The sequence below is a fragment of the Pan paniscus genome, chromosome 14 (genome assembly GCF_029289425.2).
Source record: "Pan paniscus chromosome 14, NHGRI_mPanPan1-v2.0_pri, whole genome shotgun sequence".
NCBI lineage: Eukaryota > Metazoa > Chordata > Mammalia > Primates > Hominidae > Pan > Pan paniscus.
The window spans coordinates 87,513,074-87,532,729 of NC_073263.2; the positions used below are offsets into that span (position 1 = coordinate 87,513,074).

The 19,656-nt window shown below is 33.1% G+C and overlaps 1 long non-coding RNA gene across 2 annotated transcripts in view; it reads right to left on the reverse strand.

The window, feature by feature from the left end:
• Positions 1 to 2,388: 2,388 nt before the first annotated feature.
• LOC117975628 (uncharacterized) overlaps positions 2,389 to 19,656 on the reverse strand; it is a 698,477-nt gene continuing 681,209 nt past the window's right edge. For both annotated transcript variants that reach the window (XR_010109635.1, XR_010109636.1), the window contains one exon: positions 2,389 to 5,119. This is a non-coding gene — a long non-coding RNA (uncharacterized LOC117975628). The remainder of the gene's footprint in view (positions 5,120 to 19,656) is intronic.

The window sequence follows — 19,656 nt, forward strand, 5'->3', positions numbered from 1 at the left end:
TATGTGAAAGGACATTTCTTTCATGAATGGGATCCGGTGCCCTTATAAAAGAGCTTGATAGAGGGAGTTTGTCCTTTTTGCCCTTCTACTTTTGTTTATCTGGAGAATCCTGACTAATACACCATTGTTATACACTTGTTAGACTGCATATAAGACAATATTTTAAAATATTTTCAAGGCATTATGAAAAGTATTCTGCAATTTATGCTTTAGAAAGTAAATTTATACCGAAATAAAAAGATTTGATAGCATGAAACCAATTACTGCAAATCGTTTTCTTAACTACATCTTGTTTTTGTTTCCATTTCTACATTTAAAAATATATAAATTAAGAACTCTTGAGAGTTTCAAATATACTCTTTAGAAAGTGAATGCCATACACCTTGTCCAAGTAAGATCAGATGTAATATACATAAGATGTGCTTTCTGAAGGTCTGCCCGTGTACTGAACTTTTGAAAAATGAGATCTAACCAACTATTATAATAAACGAGGCAATTTATAATGATGCAGCTAATTATAATTTCCTCAGCTCTTTTTTCTGTGTTTTCTGCTGTCCTTCAGGACATGATAATTTTCTAAAACATCTCTACTAGATACTTAGTAAGAGAACAAACAATGTATTACTTGTTATTTCATGTAAGGTACTTTCCCAAGAAAAAATAAATACCTAGAGTTAAGAAATCTTATTATTTATAATTCAACATTTCACTCTTTGTTTATGTTAAATGTTAATTTCACAAAGAAAAAAACTTATTTTTTAATATGATGAATAAAATTTCAGATAGGCTTTAATGCAAATGTTGACAGTTTAGTCATCATTAGTAGGGAGACAATTTGTGGGACAATGATGATGATTTACTATAATACCTATTTTGGTTCATAATAGAAAACTTCTATAGGTTTAAAGTTTGTGATAGACTTAGAATAGTAAAGAATCTTGCCCTAAATTTGAATATTTCAATTGTTTCACAGCTTGGGACTTTTCTTCAGGCTGGACCTAAAAGAAATGGAAATATTTGTCCAAATTTATAATATGCATTTATATTTCTTTTAAACATAATTTCCAGAGAGATGCAATTTCTGAACATTAATGTTGATAACTATATATAAAGGTAATAGTTTTCTTTTTTTTTATGTAACAAGCTTTTCATAGAATGGTGCTGAGACCAGCTCGGTCAGGGAAACCCTAATCCAGTGGCGCTAGAGGAATTAAAGACACACACACAGAAATATAGAGGTGTGAAGTGGGAAATCAGGAGTCTCACAGCCTCCAGAGCTGAGAGCCCCGAACAGAGATTTACTCACATATTTATTAATAGCCAACCAGTCATTAGCATTGTTTCTATAGATATTAAATTAACTAAAATATCCCTTATGGGAAACAAACAGATGGGCTGAATTAAAGGAATAGGTTGGGCTAGTTAACTGCAGCAGGAACATGCCTTTAAGGCATAGATTGCTCTTGCTATTGTTTGTGGCTTAAGAATGCCTTTCAGCAGTTTTCCGCCCTGGGCGGGCCAGGTGTTCCTTGCCCTCATTCCCGTAAAGCCACAAACTTCCAGCTTGGGCATTAGGGCCATTATGAACACGTTACAGTGCTGCAGAGATTTTGTTTATGGCCAGTTTTGGGGCCAGTTTATGGCCAGATTTTGGGGGGCCTGCTCCCAACAGAATGGCAATACTACTCCTCCAGGGGCATAAGAAAACAGAGTGTTGGGGTTACTCTTGCAATGAACAATTTAGATATTACAAACATTATAGAGAATTGTAATATTTAATTTATCCTACCTTTTGATTATAGCCTAAAATGAAGAATGTCATTAACTCATTTATAATTTATAATAAAGTGTATTATAATTGGTCATGTCATTGTATATGAGTTCCACAAAAATTAATAATGGTTATTTTATCATATAGCTCTCTACAACATGTTATAATTTGGAATGTTTGCATTTGAGGAAGAGCTAATATAAATAATTAATGCACCTCTTTTGAAATGGAATAGTTTCCTAAACTCACTATTCCACTGTTTCCAGTCATATTGTTGGACACATTTATAGCTCTAATTATATTTATTACAGTGTAATGTGATGAAAACTAATGAGCTAACCATCCACCTCAAGAATCTAGGTAGAATTAAAAAACACGTATTAAACTTAAATAATAAGTTAATAGAATAGAAATTAAAATTAGTAAATTATAAAATAATTCAATGTGAAGAAAAACAAAATGTAATTAGTTCTTTGAAAAGATCAGTGAAATTGATATTCCCTTTGGATTATTAAATTCTTAAAAAGGCATAAATGACTTAGGTAAGAAAAAAGAAGAAATTCCCAAAGATTCTAAAGACATTAAAGATGTGATAAGAGAATACGAATAACTTTATTATAAGTCATTTTATTAACTCAGTTGAAATGGACAAATTCCTAGGGGGAAAAAAGAAAATGATAAAGCATATAAATTATGAATAATCCTACATATATTTATTAGAAATTGAATGTATAATTTTAAGAATTCATCGAGAAACTCCCAGGCCCAGATAACTTTATCATTGGTTTACTTCAAATATTTTAAGAATAGATTACATATATTTAACCTTCTTCCAGAGAAAAAAGAGACATTTCACAGCTCCTTTGGTGGCGTCTGCATAATTCTCACATCAAAACTTGATAAAAATGTTACATGAAAGAAAAATTGCAGGTCATCACTTTTTTGAACATAGACAAAATAATTTTAAATTATTATTGGTAGCTGATTTCTGGAATAAAGTAGTCCCTCCTCATTATTCAACAGTTTTGCTTTTCATGGTTTTTAGTCACCTGTGGTCAATTGTGGTCTGAAAATATTAAACAAAACTTCCAGAAATTAATAGTCTTAAATTTTAAACCATGCACCATTCTGAGTAGCGTGATAAAAACTTCTGCTGTCCCCCTCCTTCTGCTTGGATGGAAATGATCCTTTTGTCCAGTGTTTTCATGTCGTATTCACTGCCTGCCTCTTAGTCACTTAGGAGCTGTCTCAGTTATCAGACCAAAATTCAATATCATCTATAGGGTTTGGTACCATCCACAGTTTTGGGCATCCACTGGGGACCTGGATCTGTATTCCCTGTGGATAAGGGAGGAGTACTTGGCCTATACAGGATAATTCATCACAACTAATGTGTGTTTATTTCAAGTATGGAATACTGCTTTTTACTTAAAAAATGTCTATTCATGAAAACTGGACTCTACTCAGTGGCTTACACCTGTAATCCCAGCACTTTGTGGGGCCGAGGTGGGCGGATTGCCTGAGTTCAGGAGTTGGCCACCAGCCTGGGCAACACGGTGAAACCCTGTCTCTACTAAAATGCAAAAAATTAGCCTGGCATGGTGGCATGCGCCTGTAGTCCTAGCTACTCGGGAGGCTGAGGCAGGGGAACTGTTTGAACCCAGGAGGTGGAAGTTGCAGTGAGCTGAGATCGTGCCACTGCACTCCAGCATGGAGACAGAGTGAGACTCTGTCTCAAAAAAACAAAAAACAAACAAAAAAGTCAATGTCATGAAAATGTGGAGGGATGGAAATGCTCAATGTAAGTTTCAGCAAAGAAAATGTATTAGCAGACACACAGAGAGAAACAGAGACAGAGAGATAGAGACAGAACAAATGTGGCAAAGTCTTCATCTTTGGTGAAAATGAGTAGAAGTTACATAGTTGTTTATTGTACTAGTTTTCTGGATTGATTATTTTCTCAATGAATAATTTGGGGAAAGGGCAATGTGATTTGCCACATCAATAGAAAAAAAGAGAAAATTTTATTTCAATGAATGCAGATAACATTTAATGAAATACAGTCAATATTTACGGCAATTGATAACAATTTTAAATTGTCATAACAAACTACTTGTAGGGGATCACTGTCTTAATCTAGTAATGGGTAATATATGCTGCTATGGGTATAAAATGTAGTAAAACCATTTTGGAAAGATGATTGTATCTCCTAAAATTAAATATACCCACATTATATGACCCTGTAATTATGACCCTGTAATTTTACAAACCCAACATAATTGAATACCACATATCCCAGGATATATGCATTCTTTTCTTAACCTGTGGAATAAAAGAAACATCACAAAAATACTGTGTTCTATTTTTATAGCTTTCAAATGAGGGAAAATGTAAACTAAGCCATATGGGCTTGTTTTAGGAAGTAGGAAAGGGTAGGAATGGATAAAGAAGATGCAGGGGACTTTTGGAATGCTGATAGTGTTGTGGTTTTTAAATGTTGTGTTGGTTACATTTATATTTGCTAAATCTCATCAAGCTGTTCTCATATAATTTGTGCATTTTCTTTTATGCATGCTATGATTTAAAAAAAAGGTTATAGAAGACAAAATGTCATAAAAAGAAGTGATGAAATACAGAATTGATCAAGAAAAATTACCTCAAACCTAATCAGGAGTATAAAAATGAAAACACTTTATAATTTAAAGTGGCAACATTGATGTTGAACATGCAGATATCTTATGCATTGTAAGTTGTGATAGAAACTGATACAACTTTTTACAAATACAATTCATGTTGGATTAAATTTAGTTCATATGGTGACACAGTATTCTCTTGGTGCCACTTTGCCAGCTGGAAATCTCCATGGCTGGAGGTGCTTCTTCTCAGTCTTCACTTGGGCCACTGGGCTTGCTGTGCCCACTCAACCCCATGCAGGCTTCACTTGGCTCACAGTACTGCCCCAGACCCTGCGACCATCACAGCTCTGTGCTCAGCCTGTGGCTGGTCTGGGCACGCCTCAACCAGCTTCTCCACTGGGCACTGGTGTCTGGATGAGGGGGATGCAGTGGCAGTGCCTGAAAACTTGAATATGCCAGCAGCCACCTAGCCCCAAGGGGTGCTACAGCTTCTGCCTGAGCCCCCAGGAAGTGTTACAGCTCTCATTCATCTCCTCCACCTGCAGCTTTGGTGAATGGGGTCGTGTCACAGCTCATTCGGTCCCTCCATCCATGGCTTGGCGAATGGGGTATATGGTGCCCAGCAATTTTTTTCACTCTTGTACCTGGGCGAGCAAGAGCATGTGTTACAGCTCTTTTCACATCCACCATTTGAGAGTTCTGGGTTCTTGTCCTGCAACCAAGAAGAATGACTTACACAGACAATGGAGAGTGAGCAAGGCAGAAAAGAATTTTCCTTAGTGACAGAAACGCTCTGGACAATGAGAGGTGACCTGAAGTGGGTAGCACTCTGTGTCAGAAGGGGCCCAAAAGCAGGTAGCTGTCTTTGAAGCTGAGTCTGGGGGTTTTATGGGCTCAGAATGGGGGTGTGTGTGCTGAGTCGACCATGCACAGGTCTGGAAAAAGCATCATTCCATTGGCTAAAAGGAATTGAGGAAATTTTCACTCCAGTTGTGGACTGCACCCTTAAGTGGCAGCTCACTTTCCAGGCTTCAGGCTGTCTGGGAGTTGAAGGCTGGGTTTCACTGGGACCTGTCCCTGTCTGCCTAGGAATTTGTCTGTTTCCTATTGCTATCAATAGCAGGATATCTGTAAGATAATTTGCAAGGCAACATTATTTGTAGTAAAATAAATAAATGCATTAATTAAATAAAAATAAAACAGGAAATATGTTATTGAGAAAGTCATACAGTTTGGCATTATATATTAATTTTAAATGAACTATGCAAAGATGACTACACATGAACTACAGCATAACATATTACATATTTATAAAGATGAGTTTCCAAAAGTTATTATTATTATTCAATGTTAGTTATTTCATATTCTTATATGTGCATAAAGGTAGAATTGTAAAACCACAATAAATATAATGAAAATATACTGCGTGTGGTGGCTCAACCTGTAATCCCAGTGACTCCAGAGGACCCCTTGAGCCCAGGAGTTTAGAGAAAGAGTGAGCTATGATCACACCACTGCACTCCAGCCTGGGTGATATAGAGACTTGTATCTTAAAAAAAAGAAAAAATGAAAGAAAGTAATTTCTGAAAAATCAAACTCATAGGTTGTATTATTTTCTTTATGAGCATACAAGTAAGATCATAAATTGTAGCTGGGTCTATGTTTGTAGTTGGTGAGGTGAGGGGGCAGCCACTGCACTGTAAACCAGTTGGACCCCAGCTTAGATAAGTGGCCATGTTCCTGTACCAAACTGAGGGTTGGGCTGCTATTTCTTGCGGCCTAATAACGAGATGCAGATGAAATGGGGGAGGAAGAGAGTTTTTATTTCTGTAACCAGTTACAGTGAGAAGGCCTGGAAATTATCTCCAGACCAGCTCAACATTACAGTTTTCCAGAGTTTATATACCTCCTAAGCTATATGTCTACATGTAAGTGTGCATTCATCTAAAAACATAAATGATTAACTTCTTTTAATCTCTAAGTAAGGTCTGAATCTTGAAGACTTTCCTCTGCAGCCTCAATACATTTACTTAATCTAAATGGGTCCAGGTGCTTGGGTGATTACGCTTATCTTGTCTCCTGCTAAATCATGGGAATTCGGGGATTTCCTTCAGGCCTCCAGTAAACTTGTTTGTGGAGGCCTAGGGAGTTTCTTCAGATCCCCAATAAAACTTATTTATTCATAAATGGATCCTGTTAAGAATTCCTTCATTATTTTCTCATGCTTTAAGGCTCAGGAAAGGCCTAGTCAAAACTCTTGGTGGGCTTTTGTTTAATTCCAGCCTTTGTATAAGGGCACTGGCTTTTAATATTTAACTTAACCACTCAGTCAGCACTGAAACAGTTGTTATGGAGGCCTTTGGTGAGACCTGGCCTGCCACAGCCATGTGGGCTTCTGTGGTGCTCTGAGAACAGTCTGCCCCTCCTCTCTCTCCTGAAGAGAGAAGATGAGCTTCCTCTTCAACAGCAGCTCATTTAAAACTTTTAAGAAGAGAAGAATATCCCTGAAATGTTTCCTCACTATAAATTCTTAAAAAATGCAAAGACAACACCAGGAAGTGGAATTTGAGACAAGTTGTTATATTGCCAGAGGGAGAGGGCTTCAGTGAGTGGATCACATGCAACAATGTGGATTTTTCTACCAGAATATTAAGGAATTATCTCCTGGAGCAAGCCGTCCAGTCGTGTCTGCATATCCAAAATATAAATATTATTTGGCAGGTGATATTAACATTAAAAAGCTAATCAAATATACTCTTCTAAAATGCATGCGTTATTTTGATGACTTTGGTTCTAAATCAGCTTGATGATACTCATTTTCCTTCTAAGATTACAATCCCATTTCCCAAAATCTTTGTAACAAAGCCTATTTATTCTCAAGTGTTTGTTTAGGGTTTATACCTGTATTTATCAGCAGCACATTGATTCTGTGATGCAAAAGCAGAGGAAGCCCACTTCAACACTTTCTTAAGTACTTAATTTTCTTTGTTTAAGAGCTCAATCTGACTGATAAGGATGAGTTGACACCTCTTCAGGAATTAATTGAGAAGCTTGGAACAAAGATAAGCATTTCTACTAGGAAAGAGTTTTCCTCTAGCTTCATCTATGGCTGGAGCTATCTCATTACTATCTGCTAAACTAGTGACACAAACTGAGAAAACAGGATAAAAAGACACCCAATATCTATATCTATTGATAAAATTGTCCCAATGGTGGGTAAGCTTAATAGCTTCAGAGTAAGAACTTTAGAGCAAACCAATCTGACTTATTATTATGTGTTATTGCTCCTGTGATTGTGGAATTACACTTTATTGTAGTATGCGATGGCTAATCTGTAGTTTATTAGTTTTGTTATTTTCCTTTTTCTGAAAAAACATGTTTGGCTGTTTCAGGTGACAGCAAAAGGGTAGTAAGAATTATTATAAATAATTTGTTAACATGTTTCCAAAACAAATTTCCTAACAACATAATTAGTCATGTCTTCTTTCACTTCTATTTGGTCAATAGAAAATATACTTTAAAGTTTCTTTAACATTAGAACAACTGTATCACTTTGGATACCTTTATTTGCAGGTTTATATGCCAATGTTTTTATAGAATAAGAATACGTGTGTATAATTTTATAAGATATATGATTTTGATTCAGGTCATCACATGGTAATTATGACAGCAACAAAAGTTGTTTCTGATAAGAATTTTTAAAATATTTTAACAGATTTTGGATTTTATTACCCCATAAATCTTTCAAAATTGTTAGGAAAGTCTATGATTATATATCAAAAATATGTTTTCTTAAGGCTTCTGAGGATGATTTTGCAGATTTTTATTTTAAATGCTCTGTTCATTATTTTTAATACATGCAGTTTTGGGTTAAAGAAGTAAAAATTTTAAAACATGAAAAAGGTAGATCTGAAAGCCATGTTTTTATATATGCTATATTTGAGAGGTCTTGAAATTTTGCATAGGGAAATGAAAAAAAAGTTCTTAGTATTTTGATTATTTTGTATTTAAGTTTACTTTAAAAATTACTTCTATATTTATTTTTATTGTGACTTAATGGGTGAGCTTTTTCTGAATAAACATAACAAAAATACACACTGAAAACCATGAAGGTGAACGAAATTCAAAGTGCACACATACGAAATTAGATATAAAAATAAATATGTACTATTTATTAGTATATATTCCTAATTATTAGTAAATCTTATTTTAATTGCTCACTTAAACTTTTAAGATTACAATAAAGAGTAAAATTATAATTAATGAGCAAAAAATATTAAATGAATAAAATCTATATTGCATAGAATTTGAAAGCTCTGATGAGCAATTACTATATATAAAACCTATTGATAAGCTTTCAAATATATATCTATATGGTGAACTGAAATTGTTAAGCTTTTTAAATAAAATCTTTTGATTCCTGAATTTAATACAAATTCCAGAAGAGGGAGATGTTTACTCTCAAATGAAAAATGTGTTGCTCAGTGTGAATAAACTGGTTTCTATAAAACAAAGAATAAGATTTATATATCATCCTAAAATGTATGGAAATCATAGATTCTAACACTATATTGTGGTTAAAATTTCATCTTTATGATGTATTATAGGTACTTTTCCTATTTGTAGGCAAGTTTTATGTCAATTGATTTTCTTAATTAAAATGTTTCCTGAAAATTTCTTAATTATTCAAAAATATAAAGATTTTTGTTTTCACAGTCATTTTAAATAGAAATTAATATTTAACATTTGAGAAAATATATTTATCACGATACGTTTTTCAGCAATTGTCAATAACTGTTTTGTTAAAATTCTTTAAGAATAATATAGAGGCAATATATCATAATCTGGAAATACTTTTAAATTAACATGTATTATTTCTAAATATGCATTTATGTACTGATATAGAGATAGCTAGCTTTTCAATCAGCTCTTTTGTATTTTAAAGAAAAAATTATTTAATAAGTAAAGGCAAAATATTTTGTTTTTTTTTTATGAGAAAGAAGGAATGACAATAAATATAATGAAATATAGTGGTATTCTTAATTGTGAAGATAATATCACAGCACGGCACATTTTTTATTTACCCAGCTGACTAGCCTATGAGGCTCAGTGTTGGCAGTCTAGATCTTGCAGGGAGGACAAATATACATAAAACCCTATGTTTGGCTTCTCCTTCTAAAGCTATCTTGATAAGAAATGTCTACTTCTGTACTCCTCCTATTTAATTTCTTGTCTCTGATATTAAGTAGAAAGATGTGAAAAGCCAGTGTTAATTTACATGTCATTGGCATTAGCTTAGTCTTTTGCCAAATCTGTGTATTTTCCTGAAGCAATGTGAACATGTACGCTATGTTTTTCACCAGGTCTATTTGAGATTCTCAACATTACTATGAGTAGTAAGTGGGTGCCTAGTTGAAGTGATTTTTATATTGTTTGTATTACCTTTTCCCTCAGCTTCTTATTTAAATAGCTTAGAACTGTCCCCGGTGTGTGATGTTCCCCTTCCTGTGTCCATGTGTTCTCATCGTTCAATTCCCACCTATGAGGGAGAACATGCGGTGTTTGGTGTTTTGTCCTTGCGATAGTTTGCTCAGAATGATGGTTTCCAGCTTCATCCATGTCCCTACAAAGGACATGAACTCATCACTTTTTATGGCTGCATGGTATTCCATGGTGTATATGTGCCACATTTTCTTAATCCAGTCTATCATTGTTGGACATTTGGGTTGGTCCCAAGTCTTTGCTATTGTGAATAGTGCCACAATAAACATACGTGTGCATGTGTCTTTATAGCAGCATGATTTATAATCCTTTGAGTATATACCCAATAATGGGATGGCTGGGTCAAATGATATTTCTAGTTCTAGATCCCTGAGGAATTGCCACACCGACTTCCACAAGGGTTGAACTAGTTTACAGTCCCACCAACAGTGTAAAAGTGTTCCTATTTCTCCACATCCTCTCCCAGCACCTGTTGTTTCCTGACTTTTTAATGATCGTCATTCTAACTGGTGTGAGATGGTATCTCACTGTGGTTTTGATTTGTATTTCTCTGATGGCCAGTGATGGGGGGAGGGGGGAGGGATAGCATTAGGAGATATACCTAATGCTAAATGATGAGTTAATGGGTGCAGCACCCCAACATGGCACATGTATACATATGTAACAAACCTGCACGTTGTGCACATGTCCCCTAAAACTTAAAGTATAATAATAATAAAAAAAATTCACACTGGCCATTTTTCAAAGCTAAGGTTTATTTTCTATGGCTCACATGAAAATATATTTCCAAGTGTAGTGTAGCTAGCCTGCCTGTTTACCAGATTACTATCTATCCAAACATAGGGAAACCTTTAATTCAGAATAAGGAAAAGAATAAAGTGGTTAACAAGAAAATATGGGAGCTGAGAGAAGTAAACGGCAGTATTCTAAATAAAAAACAAACACATCTATTAATTAATACTATTTTCTACTCATTTGACAATGATAAATAAATATTTTTTACATTTCTAAAAAAATAGCTTAGAACTTCAGAAAAATTATGGGCTGAAATATCAATGTCAGAATTGTTGAAAAACATATAAAATATTTTTGTGGAAATATCAAAACTATACTGACAATAAACCTAAACTTACTGTATAAAAAGTGTTTAAGCTCTGTGAATCATCGTCAACAGCACAAAAACTCTGGCACCTGCACCACGTTAAGTGCAAATTATTTGCTAGAATAACGTTTTTGTTAAAGGAAACACAATATTATTTTAGATATGCTTGCTGTTTTTGTAAGAAAGTTTTCACTCACAGTAAAAAATAATTATATGAATAAATTTGCTAATGAACTTAAGCTTGAACTTCTGAGTTGGGCAGTCTCTACAAAATTCATGAAGAAATTGCTATTATAAGTGTTTGTCTTCACCTTCTTTTTTTTATCATCTTTACACTTTTATTTCACAATCTACAAAGAAGTCTCTTTATCCTATCTTAAACATTCTTCAGTGCTGTATGCATATCATGTATATCTTCTAATTGGTTGTTAGCTTTCCAAAGAAGACGTTAAGATTCCTCTTTCCTACTCATTTTGTACACTGACGGTGTCCACAGTCATAATGGAAGAATAATTTAACAATGCTAATTCGATATCCATAATTCCTTGAGATAATGCATAAAAAGAGTATAGGAAAAGAATATTTGGAATACAGAAGCAAAAAAAAAAGAATTATTCATCTTCAAAATGAAAATATCATTCCTCTTATAAAAATCCTTCAAGGACTCTCAAGTGTATTAAAAATAAAATCGAAATGCTTTACAATGACATTAAATGATTTTATCACCTGCTCACTAGCTCTTACCCTTTACTGCGTATTCCATTCCCACAACACCCTTAATGCTCTGAGATCCAATTTTGCCTTCCTGATGACCTTCATCTCTCACACACTGGCATAGCATTCTACCTTTGTAATTGTGTTTACTGCATGAAACTGACACCAATAATTTTGAGATAACATATAGTCATCCAGTAAATCATCTTTTTTTTTATATTACTGGAAGATTTTCTTTTCTTCCTTACTCTGTGTTAGTTCCTGTATGTTGTGTTTTATAGTCCATTTTACTTACTGAACTTTAATGCTTTCATGACCACACTAAAATATTTTTCCTGTATGTTCTCGGTACACAGGGCCTGTACCTCTCCCTTGTATTGTGTCTTGGAGCTTGTACATACTATTTATGCAATAAATAGTTAATTATTATTTGAATTTATGCTAATCACCTTGCCTTTAATGTTCCCCCAACCTAAAATGTCAACCCATGGGACGCATTCATTTTTAAATTATAACCATTTTTCAAGTTCATGCTCACATTTCCTTCTATCACTGACCTTTTCAACTTAACTATTCCAGGTTTTATTGCTTTTTCTCTGCTGTGTTCTTAGATATATTTATTTTAATCATTCTAATGCTTAGTACTCATGTTCTATTGCTTGGTGACCCATGTTGTCCTTGAGATGAAAGTTAGGTTTTGAAAATCAAGGACATGGTATTATGTTTCTAATGAGTCTCTAAAGATTTCTAGGTTAGAACTAGGCTGATAATGTCTGCTCAATAAATATTGATGGGTTTATTAAAATGGCCATGGAGAAGGAAAAGATAATAATACATGACAACTCATTTTTTAAGATGTTTTTACACACTTGGGAACAAAATTTCAGCTGTCTTTTAAAAGTTTCAAATGTTAGGAGATAAAAATAGTGTCCCTGAACATAAGTGACAGACAGCTGGCTGATAATGTGATGATGAATCATTTGACATTCTTTTATATTTCTTCCTTCAGAACTCTTAATAAGAATGTGTGCCGTTAGTCAGCAACAAGGAATCCTGCATAGTTTGTGGGTGGATCACAAAAGAAGTAGCAAAACAATATTTATTGTCAGAATAATCAAATGGTAATATTGTCAATTTATTAAAGGTATAACTCAGTGTAGATGTCTAGGATCCAGAGATGGAACAAAGGAAGGACAATGCACTATAGCTTTCTAGGTTGTCTCTATAAAATGTACTTGTGTGAAGGTAAGACATTCCCTACTCACTACCTGGAATCTTTTCTCCTAGTGCATTTTCACAAAATTGGCTTCTATTTGCCAGTGGGGTTGAAGCTTCAAGACCCCTACATTTTTTTTTTTCTTCCCAGCACTAGCTTTTCAACACTAGCAGAGCTATCAGCCATGTGAGCTGACATAACCACTCCATGCTGAAAGGCTTCTGCATTGCTGGAACAGCTCTCAGGATATGGATTTTTTTAACTTTGTCAAAGCAAGGCTAATGTCTATAGTGATTTTTACAATAATGGACATTCCTACAAAAATAGATGTGCTCGTATTTGCGAATTTCCTTTATCAATTTATGCAAATATATTTATGAGGGATGTAATTTCCTAAATTTTACAACTTGAAAATGAAAATATACCTTACGTTACAGGTTACCTCCATATTGTTTCATGTTTGTAAACTTAGTTTTAATACTAATGACTTACCCCTTCTTTACCATTCCTCTGATCCTCTGCTTCCTTATTCAAATGTTCAAACATCACATGTTTTTTATCATGATTTTTGACCCTATGCTTTTTTATCCTTGTTAATATCATTTTATCCATGTTTAACATAATATTTAATTTTATATTTGAAATTTGATGAGTGTTTTTAAATTCATAATGCCTAAAATTTAAAGGTCTTTTATTATCAGGATGCCACATGGAAGACACACAGTTTGGAACTATCACAGTAATAGCTATCATAGTAATACAACAACTGACTACAGTGTTTACAGTGATATATTCCTACTATTAAATGGAGGGACATTTGTTAGAATGGGTGCCCATGAGGACTTGCCCTGTTACACATCTAGAACACCCTAATTGAAATTGCTCTGACCATAAGCAGAAATGAGATACTTACCAAAATGATGAAAATCCTTAATAATGCTCAGGAGTCCTGCTTACAAACGAATAGATTGCATGTCATTAGAAACAAATGGTTGATGCAGATTAGATAGCTAGGAAAATAGAACACAAAGTTCACGTTTGGAAGATTATAACTAGCATAAAACTTTTTATATTTTTTCTTGCTTTAAGTTAAAACAGACTATATCCTGTGAAAGATTTTACACTTTTCAAAAATACATTAAATACATGGTCCCATTTAATCTTTTAAAAAATGTTACGCTTAGCAAGCAGCAATTTCACGATGGTCAAATTCCTAATATGAGAGAAGTAGAAATAGGAAAAATAGGTCACCCTGATACTTATGTTTTCATTTTGCTTAATATACGTTTGTGTATTTCAATATAACATTAATAGATATCGTGTCCCTTCACAGTTCTAAAGTAGTAAGCAAAATAAATTAATTTAACCTATGCAATTAAAACCAATTTGGTAGAATATTGAGGTAGCACACTGTTACGGGGATTAGTATGACTCAGTAATGCAGTTGAAAGTTAGTGGCTCCTAATCCAGTATGAATCATGGAGATGAGAGAAATTGTTAGATAAAGAGATATTTAAAAGTAGAATATCCCAAAATGATTAAAAAATAAGAAAAAAATCGAGTCTCCTTTGGAATCTGTTGTAGAGATATCAACTTGGCAACTTGGCAGCATAAAGACAGTAAAATGAAAGTCGTGGGTTTTAAGCATATTCACCAAGGGGAGTGTTTAGAATGAGAAGAGAAGATAAACAAGGAAAGTACATTAAGACTTTTTAAGATGCGGAGAAGAGAAATTAAGTACATAGTAAGGATAATTCACACTTTCAGAGGAAAAGAATAAATGTATTTACATAGAAATTTGGTAGAAAGTATTTCAGTGAAGAAAGATCAATGATCAATATAACAAGTACCTACAAATTAGATGCAGAGACTAAAAAAATTATCCACTAGATTGTATTTCCAGACGCTAATTGCAAATTTAGCAATTACGTGTGGAAGGTTGAATAAAACAGAAACCCATAGAATTAGAGAGCATGTGTGCAAGTAGTGATTTCTGAAAATTTTTGAGGAAAAGGAAAGATAACAGGCACTAGAGGGAGACTAATATCAAAATAAGATGTATAATTCGCAGAAAGAAATAAGCTATCTCATTGAAATTATGGTTGTGAAGGATATTAGTGAGAAAAAATAAATTAAGGTCAGGTCTAACAAGCTGGAATGACAAGTAATGCCAAGTGCAGGAGAAAAGATTAAGCAGTAACACTTGTGTTGTTATAGGACCGAGAAAGAGAAGAATCAGTATGTTAGAAGTTGAGATATATTTTTAATTTCACATAAAGTAAGATGTAATGCTAATTATTAAGAGTTTTTGGGGTGATGAGAGAAATCTTGGTTTTGAAGATAATGGAAAGGATTTGAAGTGCTAATTATTTATAAATAGAGAAAATTGACTGTAAGAATTATGGAAGTTGAGGTATAATTTTGATTAATATTTACTGTACGACCAGTATGCCAAACATTGCTCAAACTCCTGACCTGATACAATGATACACAGCATAGAGAAAAGTGTCTCTGAACTTCATAACTACATAAGTCGTGTCCAAGAATATACATAAAGAAATATATATGCTGTGATCTAGGGATTTAAATGACATTTGGTAGAAAAGAAAGTGGCTTTGTGTTTGCATCCGAAAGTCTGCTTTAGTGGTAGAAGATAAGGAGAATTTAACTAGGTGAATCTAGAATATTAGAAAAAGATAGTAGGAGAGTAAAAAGGGGATGGTTAATAAGGACAAAAATACAGTTAGATAGAATAAATAAGGTCTCATATTTGGTAGCACGATGGTGTGATTGTAATGATTTACCGTATGTTTTTAAAATAACTAGAAGAGTGAAATTAGAATGTTCTGAGCACAAAAAAATGATAAATGCTTAAGGTGATGGATAACCCAATTACCCTGATTTTGTCATTACACCTTCTATGCCTATATCAAAACATCACGTGTGCCATACATATGTACAACTATTATATATACCCATAATAGCTATTAATAAAAATACAAAAATAAAAAAGAAGGAACATCATATATGACAACCCAGAGGTGACTGGCATATGTGATGGCCCAGAAGTTCAGCATGATATAAGAATAAAGAGAAAGGGAGGGAGGAAACAAAAGTATTTTGGGACACTGTTGTGATGCATGGCAGAACATGCAAGAAAATACAAGTTTTTACAAATTGTTTCAACTTATGGTTAACTGTATGGATCAATATAAAATCAGTTAGAAACTAGTATTATGGTTTACTATAATAAGTGAAGTTATTGGACTTGATTAAATGCCACCAGAATTGCTTTGGTAAAATGATTAAAATGGAACAAGCCAAAAAGTGAAGAGACTGATCGTGGCATTCTATGGTATTCAAGGTGAGTGATGATGATAGCCTAAATTTTAGAAATGTAGTTATAGAAAAAAAGAGATCTTAACATTTTTGAGATATCTTCAAGAAAACTTTGTGATTTATTGACTTGGGAGTATATAGTAAGATAGCATCAAGGATGAGTCTAACAAATTGTTAGTTACTAGTCAAAAGCTGTTGCCATTCTAACTCAGAGAAACAAGAGCATATTTTGGAAGGCAGTTATGAGTTAAGTTTTTGATCCACTGAGATTGATATTCCATTTGAATATCCAAAAAATTATGGTAAATAATTTTTGGTTGAAACTTTTATTTCATTGTGATGTGTTTTTGCTTTTGTTTGTTTTGTTTTTACCCACTTTTTAAAAATGGAAACAGTTTATTGATATTGTTGAAATATTTTATATTTTCCAATTATTATTATTATTAATATTTTTGAGATGGAGTCTGGCTCTATTGCCCAGGCTGTAGTGCAGTGGCACAATCTCAGCTCACTGCAACCTCCACCTCCCAAGTTCAGGTGATTCTCCTGACTCAGCCTCCTGGGTAGCTGGGACTAAAGGTGCTTGCCTCCATGCCTGGCTAACTTTTTGTATTTTTAGTAGAGACAGGGTTTCACAGTGTTAGCCAGGATGGTCCAATTAAATTTTTAATGTTTCCTGGTATTCTATTTTTTTTAAAAAAATTATTCCTTTTCTCTGTTTTACCATTTATTTTTGCTATAGAGATATATGTCAATAATTAATGCTGTTATATATAAATAGATTATCTAATGTTTCATCTGAAAAGAAAACAACTTTTAACATTTTCAAAATTGTTAATATAATAGGTTATTTCACTGACAGTATCAAATAACTTTCCCTTTGAAAGGTAAAGGCATACTTAAAATTCATATTTATTCCTCTATTTTATCATTATCATTCTCTGGGATTTTACATACCAGCTATTAATAAATTTTACATTTGCTATTTGCTATTTAAAACTAGAATTTCTATTTACATTAAATATCTAACTTATATTACAAATAATATCTACCCAATGCAGCGTTTAAGTTTTTATACTTGAGATTTTTAAAGTCATAGTTACTTCTTCCAATTTATTATTTTAAGATGAAAATAACTCACCACTGAAAATTAAGAAATGTTAACACTAATCATATTTGTATATATGAACCTTGAACAAATGACATTAAGTTAAAAAAGTGAGAAATGAAAGAGATGTATTTTGTGATGCCACTTACATAAAATATCGAGAATTGGTAAATATGATAATTTAGTGGTTGCTTTCAATGACAACATTGGTGTTTGCTGGGTGCTAGAAATCAGAAACGTTTGAAGTGTATATTTATAAAATAAAATGTTTTTATTTCAACAGCATAATTCTCTTTATTTTACATTTCTATTTTTTTTCAAACTTCTTCACTTGGCCACTTTTGCTGTTTACTACTTCAAATACTGTTTTAATTTTCTATTTTAGTTTTCATGAACTCTTGACCTTTTCCTGAATTATAAGTATTTTGTCATTATGTCATTATATCATAGATTTTATATAATGAATTATATATTTTTAATTTTATTGAGAAACAAAAGCTGATGTGGAAGCAGCTTGGAGATTTACCAAAGAACTTAAAACAGAACTATTATCAACATAGCAATCTTATTATGATCACATATATATCCCAAAAATCTAAGTTATTCTACCATAAAGACATACATATGCGTAGGTACATTCATTGCAGCACTATTCACAATAGCAAAGACATGGAATCAACCTAGATGTCCATCAATGGTGGACTGGATAAAGAAAATGTGGTACATATACACCATGGAACACTATGCAGGCATAAAAAAGAACAAAATCATGTCCTTTGCAGAAATATGGATGCTGGAGGACATCATTCTTAGAGAATTAATGCAGGAACAGAAAACCAAACACCACGTGTTCTCATTTATAAGTGGGTGCTAAACATTGAGTACTCATGGACACAGACAAGGAAACAATATACACCAGGTACTTCTTAAGGGTGGAGGATGAGAGGAGCATGATGATTGAAAAGCTGCCTATCAGGTACTGTGACCATTACCTGGGTGATGAAATATCTATATACCAAACCCCTGTGAAATGCAATTTACCCATGTGACAAACCTGCATGGGAACCCCCTGGACCAAAAATAAAGATTGGAGGAGAAAACAAAAAAAGCAGATGTATCATGAGATTGTATTTACTTTTGTTAAGTGTAAACACTTCCTTTTTTTTTTTTTTTACTTTTTTACTTTTGTTAAGTGTAAACACTTCACGAAAGTGTTATGTTTACTTTTGTTAAGTGTAAACACTTCTTTTGTAATATTCTTTTGTAGTATTTTTCAACTACACCAAAAATACTGCTTTCTTTCCTTTTTACTAAGACCACTCATCCCTTTTGTACAAAATAGATATTCCCAGATCTGCTTCGTACCCGATAACATCTTTTAGCATATAACTTATCTTTATATATTACTGCTCTCAGATCTTGATGTAAGGGGCTCATTAGTGTTTACAGACTTATCTGATATGTTTTTATTGTAATGGTGCATGAAATATTCCAAACTTCAGACTATATGATTTACACAATGTTGGAAGATGGGAAACTTTCCTGCTTGGTGATTTCACATTCTAAATATAACATTCTACATCATCTATTACCAAATATCAAAATTATACTTATTGAAAATATAATTCCAGAATGGATGCATAGAAGGATGTAAATGAGAGTAGTGGATCAGAGTGGTAAAAGGGATTGAGACAATTCTGAATTTTTAAAGTAATCAAAACCTCCCTTTAAAGGTAAAACCTCAATACAGATTTAGTTGGCTATTCATAGCGGAGGGAGAACAGAAATATTGTATTTTCTTGTATTACAACTAATCTTCTGTAACAAGACCTTTTCACTTGAATTTGTGTTTATTATTATCAATAAGTCCTTTTGACAAACAGATTACCAAGTAAAATCACTTATTTCAAAAGTTTTGAATAGATTGCCATTGTCTTTAACTCCTAAATATTTAGATGTTGGCAGATGGTGAATTGTGATTTGGTTTGCCTAAAAATGTGAACTCAATACTCGTATGAGTTTTTTATTATAATTTGATTATATATGTCTTCTTATTCTAACAGATGTAATTTTGTCATACTTTTGTTATTGACTTTTAGTAGAAATATCATTTATAACATGCTTCTTAAGACTCATATTGCTTATTCTGTTTCTAGGTTTTACGATGAGAGCTGCAAAAGTGTGCTTTAGAAAATGAGATTTTGATATATTTGCAAATTACATTAAATGTGCTCCTGTCAAGGATAGCTAAGAATTCCTGAAAAGATT